General features: G+C 35.6%; 1 pseudogene; it reads right to left on the reverse strand.

The window, feature by feature from the left end:
• Positions 1-358: 358 nt before the first annotated feature.
• LOC113334187 lies at positions 359-6,969 on the reverse strand (annotated as a pseudogene).
• Positions 6,970-15,027: the final 8,058 nt, after the last annotated feature.

The raw sequence follows: 15,027 nt of genomic DNA on the forward strand, positions 1-15,027 counted from the left end.
GGGTGTTATAAGAGTAAGTATATAAACAAGAGGTAAAACTTATCCAAAACTTTGATCGATACTAACATAATATGTTTGCTTTTTCAGTTGAGGAAGGCTATGCCAATTACGAGGTGCTTCTTGGGAAAATTTTTGAGTTACACGCTACTTCATTTTGGAAGGCAACATGTATAATTACATGCTTTATGATAAATGTATAAGTGCACCGTTATTATGTACTGTGTTTCATTTCCTTCAATGTAACCCCATGAAAGATGTGTATCTTTTATTATTCAATGAAATGATTCTATGAAATCAATAATTATATAAAAAAATGTGAAAGTGTCATTTGGTTCTAAACATATTAAGTTGACGACTCTCATTAATATATGAACTGGCTCGTTAGGGTCGTCAGTATATAGGAATGCCAGATTAACGACCCTAAGAGTAACATCTACGGAGAGTAACAAGTTTTAGAATCGTTCGGAGATAAACACATTAAGTTAACGACTCCATGTGACCTAACTAGCTGGAGTCGTCAATTATTTCACACTTGGTTGACGATTTTTCATCACCCGCAAAAGTTGCAGGTTAGAATCGTCAAAGATTGTATCAAATCGTTGGTTTATTATTAGCCTATCGACCTAGCGACCCTCACTCCGAGTAGTTGCATAGTGTCGATGAATTGATCACTTGGAGCACCATTCATACAATTTGAAGGGTATATGATGTTTACTTGATAGTTTTGAGCTTCAAGTTCATCATTTTGAGGACTGATTCCTTCATTTTGAGCAATAGGATCTTCATTTGCATCATTTATCAAATATTGAGATATCATGTTGTTTCTGACTAACACCAGATGCAGACAGGAAAAAATAGCTTGCAACGACGGGAAGTTTTCACATATCAGTACCACAGATCCACTACTGGAAAAAAGCCGCAATGAACTAACAACAGGTGCCCCAAGTGTGCCCAACCTTGCTGACGGAGGCATATGCACTTCCACTATCTCTTCCTGAGGTAACATCCAATGATGAATACGAAGTTAAATCATTGCCACCATCAACAATCTGGCTATGACCAACTGATTTTAGCATGTCGATCATCACCGGCGTCCTTCTCTTGAAAAGCCGAAGGAGCAAATTTCGACCAACCCATACCAGAGGAAGTAGGTCTTGATCCAGAACCACAATTACCTGAACCAGTTGCACCACTAACAGAAGCGGAAGAATCAACACGTTCATGTTCCTTTCTATGAAGACCACATTTGTAGAACTTAACTAAAGATGACAACCTCAGAAATTCCTTGACGAGAATATAACAAAAGAGTCATATAACAAACAACAACAATTAGACAATTTCCGGATCATCTTTTATTTGCAATGAAAAACAATCAGAGCCATGCCTACTAAATGTACTCTTTTACATAGACCTACCTCACTGATTCTACAAAGATCAGGGATAACATTCCACAAGCGACTACATTAAGTTGAATCCTACTTGACTGTCATGGATTCAAGAAATCTAGCAAAACAATGAGAGGAACTACATTGTGTATGATCAGTTCAAATAGCATCAAACCAGCTAAAGTGAGATAGAAAACTCAGGTCATAAAGATAACAACAAGGACGGCAAGAACAACATATCAAATTCTTTGCATACAACTTAGTTCTTGGAAACTTGGACTAATTCTTGTGAAACTCACAAGAAACTTGACATTAGACTTAAGCTAACAACATATGAAGAAGTGATGCCGGCCAAATGTGGAAGATTAATATTCAAAGACGGAACCCTTATTCTAGTATTCACGTGCTGTTTTACTGGGTTGTAGGTTCATATATTTCCATTTCCAATTGTGGCAACTGGCAAGGGAATTCTCCTATTCTATATCTGTAGGAAGTCCAATCATAATTCTTGGATCACCACTCCCATTAGACAACCTATAGTTGGCAAATCTGGCCACATCCTATGAATTGACATGGTATCATCCACCAAACTAAATTCTATACCAATTATTTTGAGAATCATAGTTTAAGCCAAAGAATCTACTACCCTTGTAATTTTATATCCTTTTTCTAATGGCAGGACAAAGAATCATTATGAAGAAAATATTTTGATCCCGCGCTGCTAGAGAATTTTTGATCTAGCAGCATCACAACCAACAATTGGACCATATGGATGGTTGTGATGAATCAAAGAACAAACAAAATTCTTAATTATACGCCATCTTGAAATGCACAGCAAAGAACAACAAGGGCTAAAAATGCTTACACTCCAAGGAGAAATCCCAAACCTCAGCCCTAATGCTTGGATCAACAACCTGCATCCACAACGAGTAGTGAGAACTAAGAGCAACATATATCAATAGCAGAAAGGTCTGCATCAAGGAATCTTAAACTGATGCACTCTTTAAGAAACCATAGCATATAGAGGAACTGGAATTAGCGAGGCTCATGCAGATAATACTTTTAAATTTACGCTGGCTGCATATCATGAAACTGAAATAGGTTGGGTGCAATTCGAAAAATACCTGTTGGCAGCTCCTTGAAGGCAGTGGAATAGCTTGTAACTTGTAAGCCTGTGTTACAAATACTGCCAAGAGAATGGAAGCAAATTCAATATGTAACAACTACAACCAGAACAGGGGTATCTTGAAACCCTAAAAGTAATTCCAACATCATAATTGTCATGCTTGAAAAAAAAATAGAGAAACGACACTCAACACCATTAAAAATTTAAATTACAACTAAGATAACGCTGATCCAAATTCAATTTATCACACCAATTCAGTGGATCATAAAGTCAATTAAAAGCAACACATAACGTATGGCACATTTTGAATACAAATCATATGGATGGTTGGGAAGTAATTGACACTTTTCTGATTTCCCACAAATCACATACTAGTTGGTCCTCTTGATATTTGTTTGGGCCATGTTTTAAGTTAGAATCAGAAGATCAAACCAAACTATTAACTCAAATGTGGTTAATGGTAAGACTTAAACGGTAACTGGGAGCCTTAGCCAATCAGATAGGCAACTGGTTGTGAAAAAGGAATAAGAGTCGAGAATTAGATATTTATAGCGTCAAAACTGGCAAATCTAGAGATGGCCTATCAGAAACCATATCCATAAACTAAAGAAGGAACTTTCAAGAGCCAAAAGATTTGAGTTCAGAACCATAAATATCGATACAAGTTAGCATAATAGTAAAAAGTTATACGTTCCCTAGACTCCATAATCAGTTGGATTATGTACTTCGATCATAAAAAAATGTATACCTGAAAATCACATGATTTCTAGCACTGCACCTCTTAATAATCTATCTAAAGCAACCTTCGACTTCAACTGTAATCTAGATTATCTAGTCTGATGCTCATATCTCCCATAAAATGTGTGGAACATCGATAAATACAATACGTGCAGTGGATATAAGCATGGCAAAATGTAGAAGAGGTTCTGCAATAAAACCTATGAAAAACATTTGCATCCAAATATTCAATGGATAAAGAAGAATATGTAACAACTACCGTAGTCAGCTACGCAATAATGATAAAAATGGTTCTGCAATTTCTTGAACAACTATCGGACTAGTGCTGAAACCGCAGTGACAAGGTTCTTGGGTATTAAAAAGGAGAAGTGTCAATCAGACTCCTAGCAGATGTCAAGATCATGTCGCTTTTTCTGTAGAAACGAGTGAAGTCTTTTATGTTTTTTGTAAGTGAAAACTACTACCTTCGAAGCTATAAACCCACCAATCAAAAAGCGTACATGGAATCAGAGTCCGAAAATCATCTCGCTTGAAGAAAAGGTGGGTCCACAAAAAGTCCAACCACCACATTTTCGGCATAGCGATCTAAATTGACACAGATAAAACGAAGCAACTTGTAATAGGATTCGTTTATTGAGTAGATCAACAGGGGAATAATTATCAGGTTGATTCAAGGACAAGAGAGTCTGCAACACTCTCTGAAAATTTTAAAAACTTAAAAGAGTAGCTGGCTAGACGCCTAAACAAACTCTTCTTTTTAAAGAGCAGTTCTTTGTATCCAGTTAAAAGGCACATGATATCACACCCATACCAAAATACATTATTTACCAAGATGGGTGCAATCTGTCTATAATACTGTTTTACTAGTTCTGAAGTAGTTGCCATAAAAGGAAAGAGAAAAAGTGGACCTGGAAACCATGCTCTGTCAAGATCTAAAAGTTGAAGTTCCCAACTTCTTCATAATCATCATCATCAGTAATCATACCAAAGTCATCTTCCCAATCTTCATCTTCCCAATCTTCATCTTCCTCATCTTCGTCTTCATCCATCATGCTCTTGCTAGTGCTTGATTTGTCCTTCAACCCAATACTCAGAACCACGGATTCTCCACCAGATTTCTCCATGTCCTTCCCTAGTCTGCTGTCTGTATTCCTCTTCCAACCGTTGCTTCTCTTCCCGTCTCTTGTCAAGATCTTTCCTGAAACCAACACAAAATAAAAACAAAGACAAAAATTGAAATGAACAGGCTAAGCAGTTTTTACGAGAAACAAATCCACATTAGGGTTAAGTAAAAGAAGCATTACTTATAGGTCTCCATGTACTCGTCTGCACTTGCATCTATGATCTTAAAAAAGGCATCCATACCAGCTCCAGTAACTGCTTATACACCGACTGGGAGGAGATTGTTGTCGATTTCATCCAGGACAAGTGAGAGGCTCCTTGTTAGGGTTGATGTATACGAGTAAAGATTCTAGTATTGTACGAAAAACAGCACGACCAATTATATACTTGGCAACGAAAGTCACATGAGCTGCAAAGAACAAAGTAGAAAAGACAAACAATAGCAAGATACATTGCCACTTCTCAACTACTGCGGTAACTCGATCTAGAAAAACCCCTCAAGGTCCTGACCAAGAAACAATACCTTCAGCAACTCTTATCCAGATTATAGAACTAAAGGTCTGGCAAGCATAAGAAAACAGACATTAAGCAAAGAGACATGTGGCTATGGGTGACAAGAGACTAAGATTAAAAATTAGCTTCAGAACCCTCGCGTCTTTTTGCAGATGTTTTTCTCTAAGCATCTAATCAACTGCCAAGGAAAAATCACAAGGATCTCATCAAAGAGAACTCAAGAAGTTGTTTATAGACTTAATCGCGATAAGCATTTACTTGCATGAGACAAGAGGGAGCTAATTTGAAATTTGTTGTTAACAATGCTCCCTTATTAACTGCAAGTTCTCATAGTTCGTTGAGAGAGGGCATTACGAAATTGCATTAATGTATTCAAAAATTATGTGTGGGGCATAAAACAGAACAACAATATAGTAAGGTTCAATAGTCGAGATAGAGACATACAAAGCATGCGAAGATGAGAAGAACCAAACCACAGTAATCAAAAAGTTTTTCCCAGACGGTAAACTTACCTCCAAAGTAAACTCATGCCGAGCCACATCAGTCTTGTTAAAGGCCAAAACCAAAGGCAATCAGTAGAGTATGCTACAAGCATAAATCATATTACTCATGAATGTAACTGGGCTTGATGAACGAGGTGTATCAACCACACAGGCAATCACAGTCGGGAAAGTGGAAGCAAAAGCTTCGGTAATAATCGATCCTGAAGCTGACCAAGTGAATATTTCAATCTGACCAAGAGTATCCACAAGTACATAATCTAGCTGATCAGCACGTTTCTCGGTGAAGGATACAACCTGAAGAAGAAAACAAAAAATCCACAACACTATACGTAAGCCAAAAACATCGTACAACAAAAGTACCACAGTAAAAAATCCATATCTAAATTTCATCTTAGCATTGTGTATTACCTCATCGAATTTAGTTGCAAACAAGTTAAGTGATGTCAAAATCCCTCCATTAGGACCAGGATTATACTGTTTCATGACTTCTTTGTACTTGACAGTATCTCTTATATCAATATCAATATTGGCACCATATGGAAGTGTCATAATTGCTGGATCGAGATTAATAACATATCCCTGTATGTTTGATCCTCTTGCATGACAAACCAATAGATTCATAAACGTTGTTTTCCCACTACCTATACAAACACAAAATACAGCTCAAATCACATCGTCTGCATGCAAAGACCTTAACATTTTGAGGAAGTAGTAATAACATACCTGACATTCCAACAACGAATATGATAACAGGCTTCTTCTTGAAAGCAGTAGTATCATCAATTGCTAGTTTCCTCATTGTATTCAAAAGAAGATCCTCAGTTTCTTTCCCCTATTAGAGTAGAATAAAGAGACAGCATCAGAAACTCTGGTATCACAAGAAAATATAGGTTGTATGAAGAGCAAGTAAACGGAAGAGAAAAGAATAAGGGTTTTTTACCTGAGGGTGGGAAGAATCAGTCTGCATTGAATACAGTTTCCTACACTGGCTTAGAGTCAGAATCTATCTCCATTCTACACAAAAAAAAAGTCCCGGCTCTGTCCCTGAAAGTACCCAAACCTTGTTTTAAATTTTTACTAAAAATACTAACTCTAAAAACCCTAATAGTACCACAACACTGTTTCAGAAACCCTAAAAGGCTTCCTAATCGGACGAATTTCATGATCGTATCTTAATCAGAGCTCTCAGCAATAAGAAATTATCAAACCTTAGAGTAACTAATACTACTTAAATCTGAACAACCCCAATTATATATATATATATATATATATATATATGAAATCACAAATTCCACAAAATTAATCCAACGTTGAAGATAGGAAGAAGAGACAATGGAATATCATTTCTAAAAAACAAAGTGAAAAAATCAAATAGAGAAAGAAAAAGGGGTTACAATGTGACATGTTCTTACTTGTTATTGTTTTTGGGGAGGAATGAAGTGGTGGTGGTGGTGATTGATGATGAAGGTGGTGGTGCTGGGAGGTACAGTGAGGTGGTGCCCTGGTGGTAGTGGATGCTCGAGCGGACAACTGAAATGAAGAGGTCGGAGACTCGGAAGACGAATTAAGTTTTCTTTTTTGATTTTTTTTGTAATAATAATAGAGAGTCCGGGCTTCTATAAACAGGCTGAATACCGGGTGATATAATCCGTCTCTGGACTTTGGACTTCCTTGCATCCAGATTCCGATCCTGGCTTAGCCGTTTGGAGAGATTTTATAGATGCTTGTTCATTTCATGTGTTTTTTTTGCTTTGCAGGTCACAAGTCACTATATATTGCTTCGCAGGTCACAAGTAAGTAGCACAAATCAAAAGTAAAATTATTTTGCTTCATAAAAAGTTAATTTTTTGATTTTTAAAACTCGAAAAGCCGCTTTTGATGTGCTATCCAAACAGGCTAATGTTTATACATCCAGTTGATTGTTTTCTTAATTGCAGCACCATCTCTAACACCAGATGCAAATTGTGGGGAAGAAAAGTACTTTTTGGCTAAATGGTTTGGTTTAGGTCTGAATTTACGAAAGTTCAAGCAAATTTTGGACAACATTTACTTGGTATGCATGCATTCTCAATAGATTGATGCGATATCATGTACATCCTTACAAGTGCTACCGGGAGTACTATTAACATCTCAGACTTTAAGTGTATTCTAGCATTAACCCCTACATACCATTCGATAGTTTTGATTGCAACACTAAGTGTAATTTCATTGTACCATTTGTTTGGTCACACATTGGAAACTATCTTTTATCCATAGTACATGGTTGTATTTATTTAGAGTTTTTCTTTGTAGTTTCTATATATTTTGATATATTTATAAGTCATTGAAATGATTATCAATATTAATAAACTTACGATATATATGTTTTTGTTAAACTTGCAGTTGCTAGGATGTCATGGACGTCCGGTCAAGCTTTCTTGGATGTTGTTGCTGTAAATTTTCAATTCTTATTCTCTTTAGTAAATGTGTATATGCACTGTGATATTTAAGAAAATGAATTTGACTTATATCACTAAGAAAAAGTAAAAATATTTTTAACTGTTACATGTAAACAACTTACATGTCGTACAAACTTGCTGAAGAGGATCAAAATACAGGAAAATATGCAAGCCAAAAGAATCGCCACGAAACAAAGAATCTAACTTATATCACACTCAACCTGAAAAATACCGTGTGGATCACAAAAAATATATGTACAATCAAAACACAAATAAAATAAGAGTACATGCAGATATGTACTGATACAATGGCGAACATAAATGAACATCAAAAAGTAAAAAAAATCCATCGGTATAGCCAAATCAAAATATGCAAATATGTACCGTGAAATCAGTTTATGCATAAGGAAAAACTCAGTATATTGATATGTACTCATAAATTTTCTACAATACATATATGATGTACTCAAAAAATATAATTCCATATTGATAAGTTTATTTTAATGTTTAATTAAATGAGAACTTACAACTCATCGTTCACCATGGAAACTCATGAAATTTTTTAACATGCAAACTAACCACGCTTATTAAATTTCATATCCAATGAAGTTAGTTTTATATATCAGACATTTAAGGTGGTCTACGAAACCTAGTTTTATAGGATATTTTTTTTTTGGTTAAGAAGCATAGACACAACTAACAAAAAGCTAAAACATACATAAGGGCGTAAACATCAAGATATGGCCTGACCCTATATACTCAAGCTTTGTCTGAGAATAGTCTTTTTTCATCTCTACTAAAGACGATCCATAAAAAGACCAGGAGAACTGCTACGCGAATCTAAGTCTATTTACAATTGACACCACAGTGAATCGTCATCCAATTGTAGTGTGGCTTAGAGGACTCGAACATTATAAAAGCAAATTTAAATCAACTATATCTCACATAAACTTGAATACATGATTTCTTTTATCACAGAATTAGCTAGAATATGAAAACTGTGGCTTAGAGGACTCGAACATTATAAAAGCAAATTTACACGGTCTATCATTAAATATCAAGATGTCGTTCCATAACCTTGTCATGATAGTGCATTCATCTCCAGTCGTGTCCCTTCTGCTGCATATTCGTTAGTCATTTCCTTGCAGTCCATCAAAAGCATAGTTCATTTCCTTTTCGGTACATCAAAATATGTACTCAATTGAAATAAAAAAATACACCATAACATGGAACAGAAAACTTAATTTCATTTAGGACACGCAAGATTTTGTTACTAGTAACACTCTTAACCAGCGCAATACCATGTGAAACACAAAAAATGTCACCTATTTGAGATGTACCGTAAAAAAGGCTTTTTTAGACCAAACAACGTACTGAATTAGACAGTACATCAAAAAATGTTCTACAAGGCTTCCATCAAACTATTTCCTAATTTGACCAAAAGCAACTCTACAGATTGTTTCATGTGTGAAACTTGCTAACTTGTCGAAAACGTTAACAGGAGCAATATTTGAAGAAGAAGAAGAAGATATGGAATTAATCAGAGCATCAACCTCTTCCGCCCTGATTACCTTAAAAGATTGCACTCTTTTCTTAGTAAAGAGTTCAAGGGCGCTTATTTTACGAGCCTCTCTCCGGTAATCTCCATAAGGTGCAAAAGCTATGTCTATGTAATTATACGGCATACGTTTTCGACCAGCAAGTTGAAATCTATTGCAAAAAATCAATATCATGTGTTTTCAAGACTTGTTCGGCAGCTTCAGCAGATGAGATTACGACTGTTGGTATACGACCGTATTGTATAAACATGATCGGAGCATAAGCTTTGGATAGTTGTGCGATTGCTTGATGAGGCTGTTTCATAAATTGATGTAAATTACCAGTGATTGCAAGGTTAGGAGGACCAGGTGAGTGTTAATTTTTGTTTGATTATGCATGATTGTTTGTTTTTTTTCCATAATTTATTTTTGCTGCTGTTGAGGATGACGAAGATGACGAAGATGATGCTGCAGTTCATTCCATAAATGAAGTCTGTTTTTTTAGGTTTTTATATGGACTTCATTTCTGGAATGAAGTCTTTTTTTTTACGCTTTTATATGCACTTCATTTCTGGAATGAAGTCTGTTTTTTTGGGTGATTTCTGAAAGAAAAAATAAGTAGAAATTACCAGAAGTTCATTTTGGAGAATGAATTGTTATAAAAAAGTAAATAGAAATTAACAGAAGGAGAAGCAGTTTCCTGATGAAGAGACTCAAGAAAGAGAGAAAAAATATACCCGTTTTTAGGAAGTTATTGTGTTTAGGCGATAAAAGTTAGAGAAGGATATTATTAACTGTTTGGTATTTTTTAATAATTATAGACTAAATGATAAAGGTGATTTCTAAAAGTACTAAACTGATGTGTGTCTGGACCTAAGAGAACTAAATCATATTTTTCCCTTTTATATTTTAGGAGTAATGTCGTGCTTATCCCGTGTTGTGATGTGTTGGCGACAGTAAGGGATTAGCTTGAGATTAATCCTGACACTCTTCCTATAAGAGAATCCGAATCTTAGACGGGATATACGGCACACGAAAACTACTAGTACTAGGATCTCTCTCCTCCTATAAATAGTTACACCTTTTTTACTTGACCAAAACTAACACAACCCTAAGAAATCACTTTTTTTCTTGTTTTCGGGATTCACCGAAGAGAAGAAGAAAACCCTAGGTGGTGAATATAGAAAGACAGGTCAATCATGGAGGAAGGAGTGAAGGGCGTGATTGCTGGTCTTGTTGTAGTAGTTGCTGCGTTATTCTTTATTTTTATTTGTTATGGTCTGATATATGTCTGGGTCAGGGAATGCATCGATTATTACATCCGTGGTGCTGCCATTAACAACAACAAGTCGATGGATCTTTCTACTCGCACCGGTGACGACGAAGAATCAAGTCTTCCTCCAAGTGGGAGGAGGTTCGGCAACCTGTTTCTCCTTCCGTGTGCACTTGCCTTTCCGCTCGCTACTTGGCTGTGCATTGCTCGTAACATGGAAGAATACAACAACAAACTGTTTGCACTATCGTGTGTGGCAAGCCTCTTTTTTATCAATTATTACTGTCTATCCTCTCTTTATGTCCAATCGGCAAAGTGGTTAGTCTCGCGATGCTACAAATACAATTCGTGCTTCTCTCGACAAGCTGTTAAATTTATAATTTTGGGCCTGATTACCGCCGGAGCTGCTGAGGTACAGAATAGTGTCGAGGGACATGCCATCATGGCTGCCCTAACTGTTACTGTTATGTCTGTCATAGCATACACTTGGAAAGAAGACGCATCAGGAATCACAAACGGGATTGCGTTAGGATATGTGTTACTTCAATATTTAGGGAACCAATTATGGTACCAGGAAACCGAACTAAGAAGGATATTGGTAGTCCCATTGATCTTCTCTTTCTTTGCAATGTTCACCGAAACGGCTGATGAATTCATTGCTATATTTACCGAAAATCCATCACAACAAAGTGGCTAAGCAGCAGAGCGGCGCACACAATGTAGGAGGTGGAGAATGCATTGATCAAAAAGAATAGGAACTCAAATCTAGTTTTTTTTTCTTTTCTTCGTAATTTTCTTTCTGTTTATTTTTTTATAATGTGAATGAATACTCTAGCAACCAGGACTGTCATGTGTCACTGTTGGACCTGTTGCGCAACTTAACCATCCTTATTTGTTTACTTTATAGCTAGATGACTTTTCTAGAGTGTTGAACAAATATACAATGACCTTGACATGAAGAAATATCCTTATTCTGAGTGAAAGAAATTAGATTTTGATCCGAAAGTGTAGTTTTGAGCTTCAATTGCTTAGTTTCCTTGTTTCTGAAGCTCACTGACTCTTCAATGGTCTTATTGTGGGATTCACCAGACTTTAGAACAGTTTTGGCATCTTTTCTTGTCACAAGCACAGATAATTACTGCATTGTGATTTTCAAGAACTAGATCCTTGAATGAAACAGTTGTTTTCAGCTTGGTCGAATTATTCTTTGAATGCTTGAAACTTACTGATCCCTCAAACAGTCATACATCCATAACAATCTCAAGACACTTCAGCTTCCACTACAAGAAAACTTGATTTAAGCGACCAAAATCTTAGCAAGATCTCAAAATTTTGGTCGCTTTAATAGTTAAGCGACAATGTTTGCAATTACCAAAAACTTTGGTTGCTATTAACATGCTCCCATTAAATCGTAGCTACTAATTAAATTTATGGGTTGCTCCAGCATTTTTCCAAGTACTACATAGCGAGTTGAATAGTAGGTTAGTATCTATTTACTTCAAGCTACCATGTATCAGCAATTCAAAATATGTTTGGCCTCTAAAAACCTGTCTCAGCAACCAAGGTATAGCGACCACCAGTTTATAAAAGGAAAGTGGATGATTCTAATAATGGGAAAGGGAAGCGATCACCAATCTAGTGTTTGATGTTTGATATTGAGATGTTTAATTTTGATTTGTAGAAATTTTACGAGGTGGGTTTCCAATAGAAGTTTTATAGTAATTTTACGAGGTGGGTTTCCTATTCTTTCTCATTTTGCTAATCATTTTCATTCAATTGATTTATACACATTCGTAGTATTCAATCCAAAATTTATATGTTCTACATATTTTCTACGATAATAATTCACTTGTTCATTCCCGTCCATTTCTAATACATTACTCGAAATTCTATCTAATTGAAAACCGAAGGTAATTACAGAATTGGTTTCCAATCATTACCTAGCTCTTGGCTTTCTATTGGCCAGATAAATTTGAAAAATCGTATTCTTTGTTTGTTTTGTAATTAGCACAATTTTGTATGATCTTAAATACTATTTATATCCTAATTTCGTGATTAAAAAAAATTGGGTCGGAGAAAAGGAAGAATCAGAAAAATCTGATTCCTATGATTTAACATGAAATTGATTTAGGTGTTTATCAAAACCTTGAATATTTTAAAATTATATCATTAATTCCTTTTTTTCAAAAAATCGGTGGAACTTGGTCAATTTTCCCGATTTACTGTCAGTAGTTCCCATCCTCGGTGAACTACTGATGGGCATTCAGTTAAAATAATGGATAACTGGATAAACCAATTTATGTAAGAAAAATAGAGTAAGGTCGAGCAAATTGGATAACATTGATAGATAAAGGGTGAAATACACAAAGGTCGATGGACATTCAGTTAAAATAATGGATAATTAGATAAACCAATCTATCTAAGAGAAACTGAGTGAGGTCCAACGATATTGGGTAAGATTGATGGATAACAAGTTAAATTAAGTCAAAACGAAGGAAATTTAGTTTATTTGATCGATAACCATATAAACTCATGGAATCTAAGAAAAATTGAGTGAGATCCAGTAATATTGGACAAGATTGATAAATAATGTTTTTAATTAATTAAGGTCGATGAACATTCAATTAAAATGATAGATAATAAAGAACCTGATGATTTTTGGGAAAATCTGAGTGACGCCGATTGACATTGGGTAAGATTGACAAATAACAAGTGAAATTAAGTGAAGCCACGAAAATTCGGTTTATTTGATAGATAATTATGTGGCGAAATTGACTAAGGTCGATCGATTGAGATGCACTTGTATAAACCAAACAGTAGGTTTCGGATAACAAGGTCGGGTCTAATTTATAATCAGGAATCTATTTTTAAATGCACTTGTATAAACCAAACAGTAGGTTTCGGATAACAAGGTCGGTCTAATTTATAATCAGGAATCTATTTTTAAATTGAGACCGAAGAAATAGAAGTAGAGAAAGACTGCATTTTCCCGATTCATTCTTATGTATTTTTTGGGTTTTTTTATATTATAATGTCGATAACAATGTCCTAAATTTATTAATATTTTTTTTGGATTTTTTTTCGTGTCGAATGTTGATAACAAAACCGGATACATGTGTTCGTATTAGCACAAACAGAAACACACTTGCTTCTCAATCCGTATGAGCATCCCAAATATAATATCAACCGTCAAGATCTTTTTCTTGAACCGTATGAGTGGATCAAACGAAATGTGGTCCGTCGATCATTTTAATTTTTGTTCTTGGTTGTATCCCTCAACCACTCGAACTCTAATTCCTATCTGGTTCCCTCTTTTTTCTTCCTCTCCTCCGAAAAACACCTCTCCTCTCCCCCGAAACACACCGTCGGCGCTTACATGTAAATGGATTTTCAATATTCCAGAATATAGATTTTTTAAGGTTTTAGGATATATTCCAAAGGAATCTTACATGTAAATAGATGGATCATCGTTCTTACGAAGTTTCCGTCTTATAATAGTTCACTCATGGCCAAATTTCGATATCAGAGCCAGGGTTTGCATACAATATGCCAGAATAACTAGGGTTTGATCTCTCCCGGGGCGATAAATTGTAAAATGTATGTCGTTATACCACATTTGAAGTTCGAATCAACACCGAGCTTCATATTTATCGATTTCGATGATGTATCATGCTAAGTTTGAAGTCATAACCCTCCCGGAGCTTCTTGGCTCATAGTTTGTATGTGGTCATACCACATTTGAAGTTCGAAACAACATTGAGCTTCATATTTATCGATCTTGATGATGTATCCAATTAAGTTTGAAGTCAGAACCCTCCCGAAACTTCGAAGTTCATAATTTATATGTCGTTATACCAAATTTGAAGTTCGAATCAACACTGAGATTCATATTTATCGATTCCAGTGATGTATCATGCTAAGTTTGAAGTAAGAACCCTCCCGGAGCTTCTTGGCTCATAGTTTGTATATTGTTATACCACATTTGAAGTTCGAATCAACACCGAGCTTCATATTTATCGATTTTGATGATGTATCCATCTAAGTTTGAAGTCATAACCCTCCGGAAGCTTCTAAGTTCATAATTTTTATGTCGTTATACCACATTTGAAGTTCGAATCAACACCGAGTTTCATATTTATGGAATTCTGGTGGTGTTAGGAAGATGATTATGGAGCTGTTGGTGATAAATTAGAAGATGGGTGTTGTTGGTATGATATGTTGAGTTAATGGGTCTGACGGATTTGAGATGCTGAGATGAATTCAGGTGGAAGAAAAGCGGATCTGGTGAATTTAGGGTTCAAGAGCAGCAAATAAAATGTATGGAGGATTCTGCTGATAATCGAGTATTCTGTGATTGTGTTGTAGAGATGGGCATTACACGGAATCACTAA

This window comes from Papaver somniferum, unplaced genomic scaffold, assembly GCF_003573695.1.
Source record: "Papaver somniferum cultivar HN1 unplaced genomic scaffold, ASM357369v1 unplaced-scaffold_135, whole genome shotgun sequence".
Lineage (NCBI taxonomy): Eukaryota > Viridiplantae > Streptophyta > Magnoliopsida > Ranunculales > Papaveraceae > Papaver > Papaver somniferum.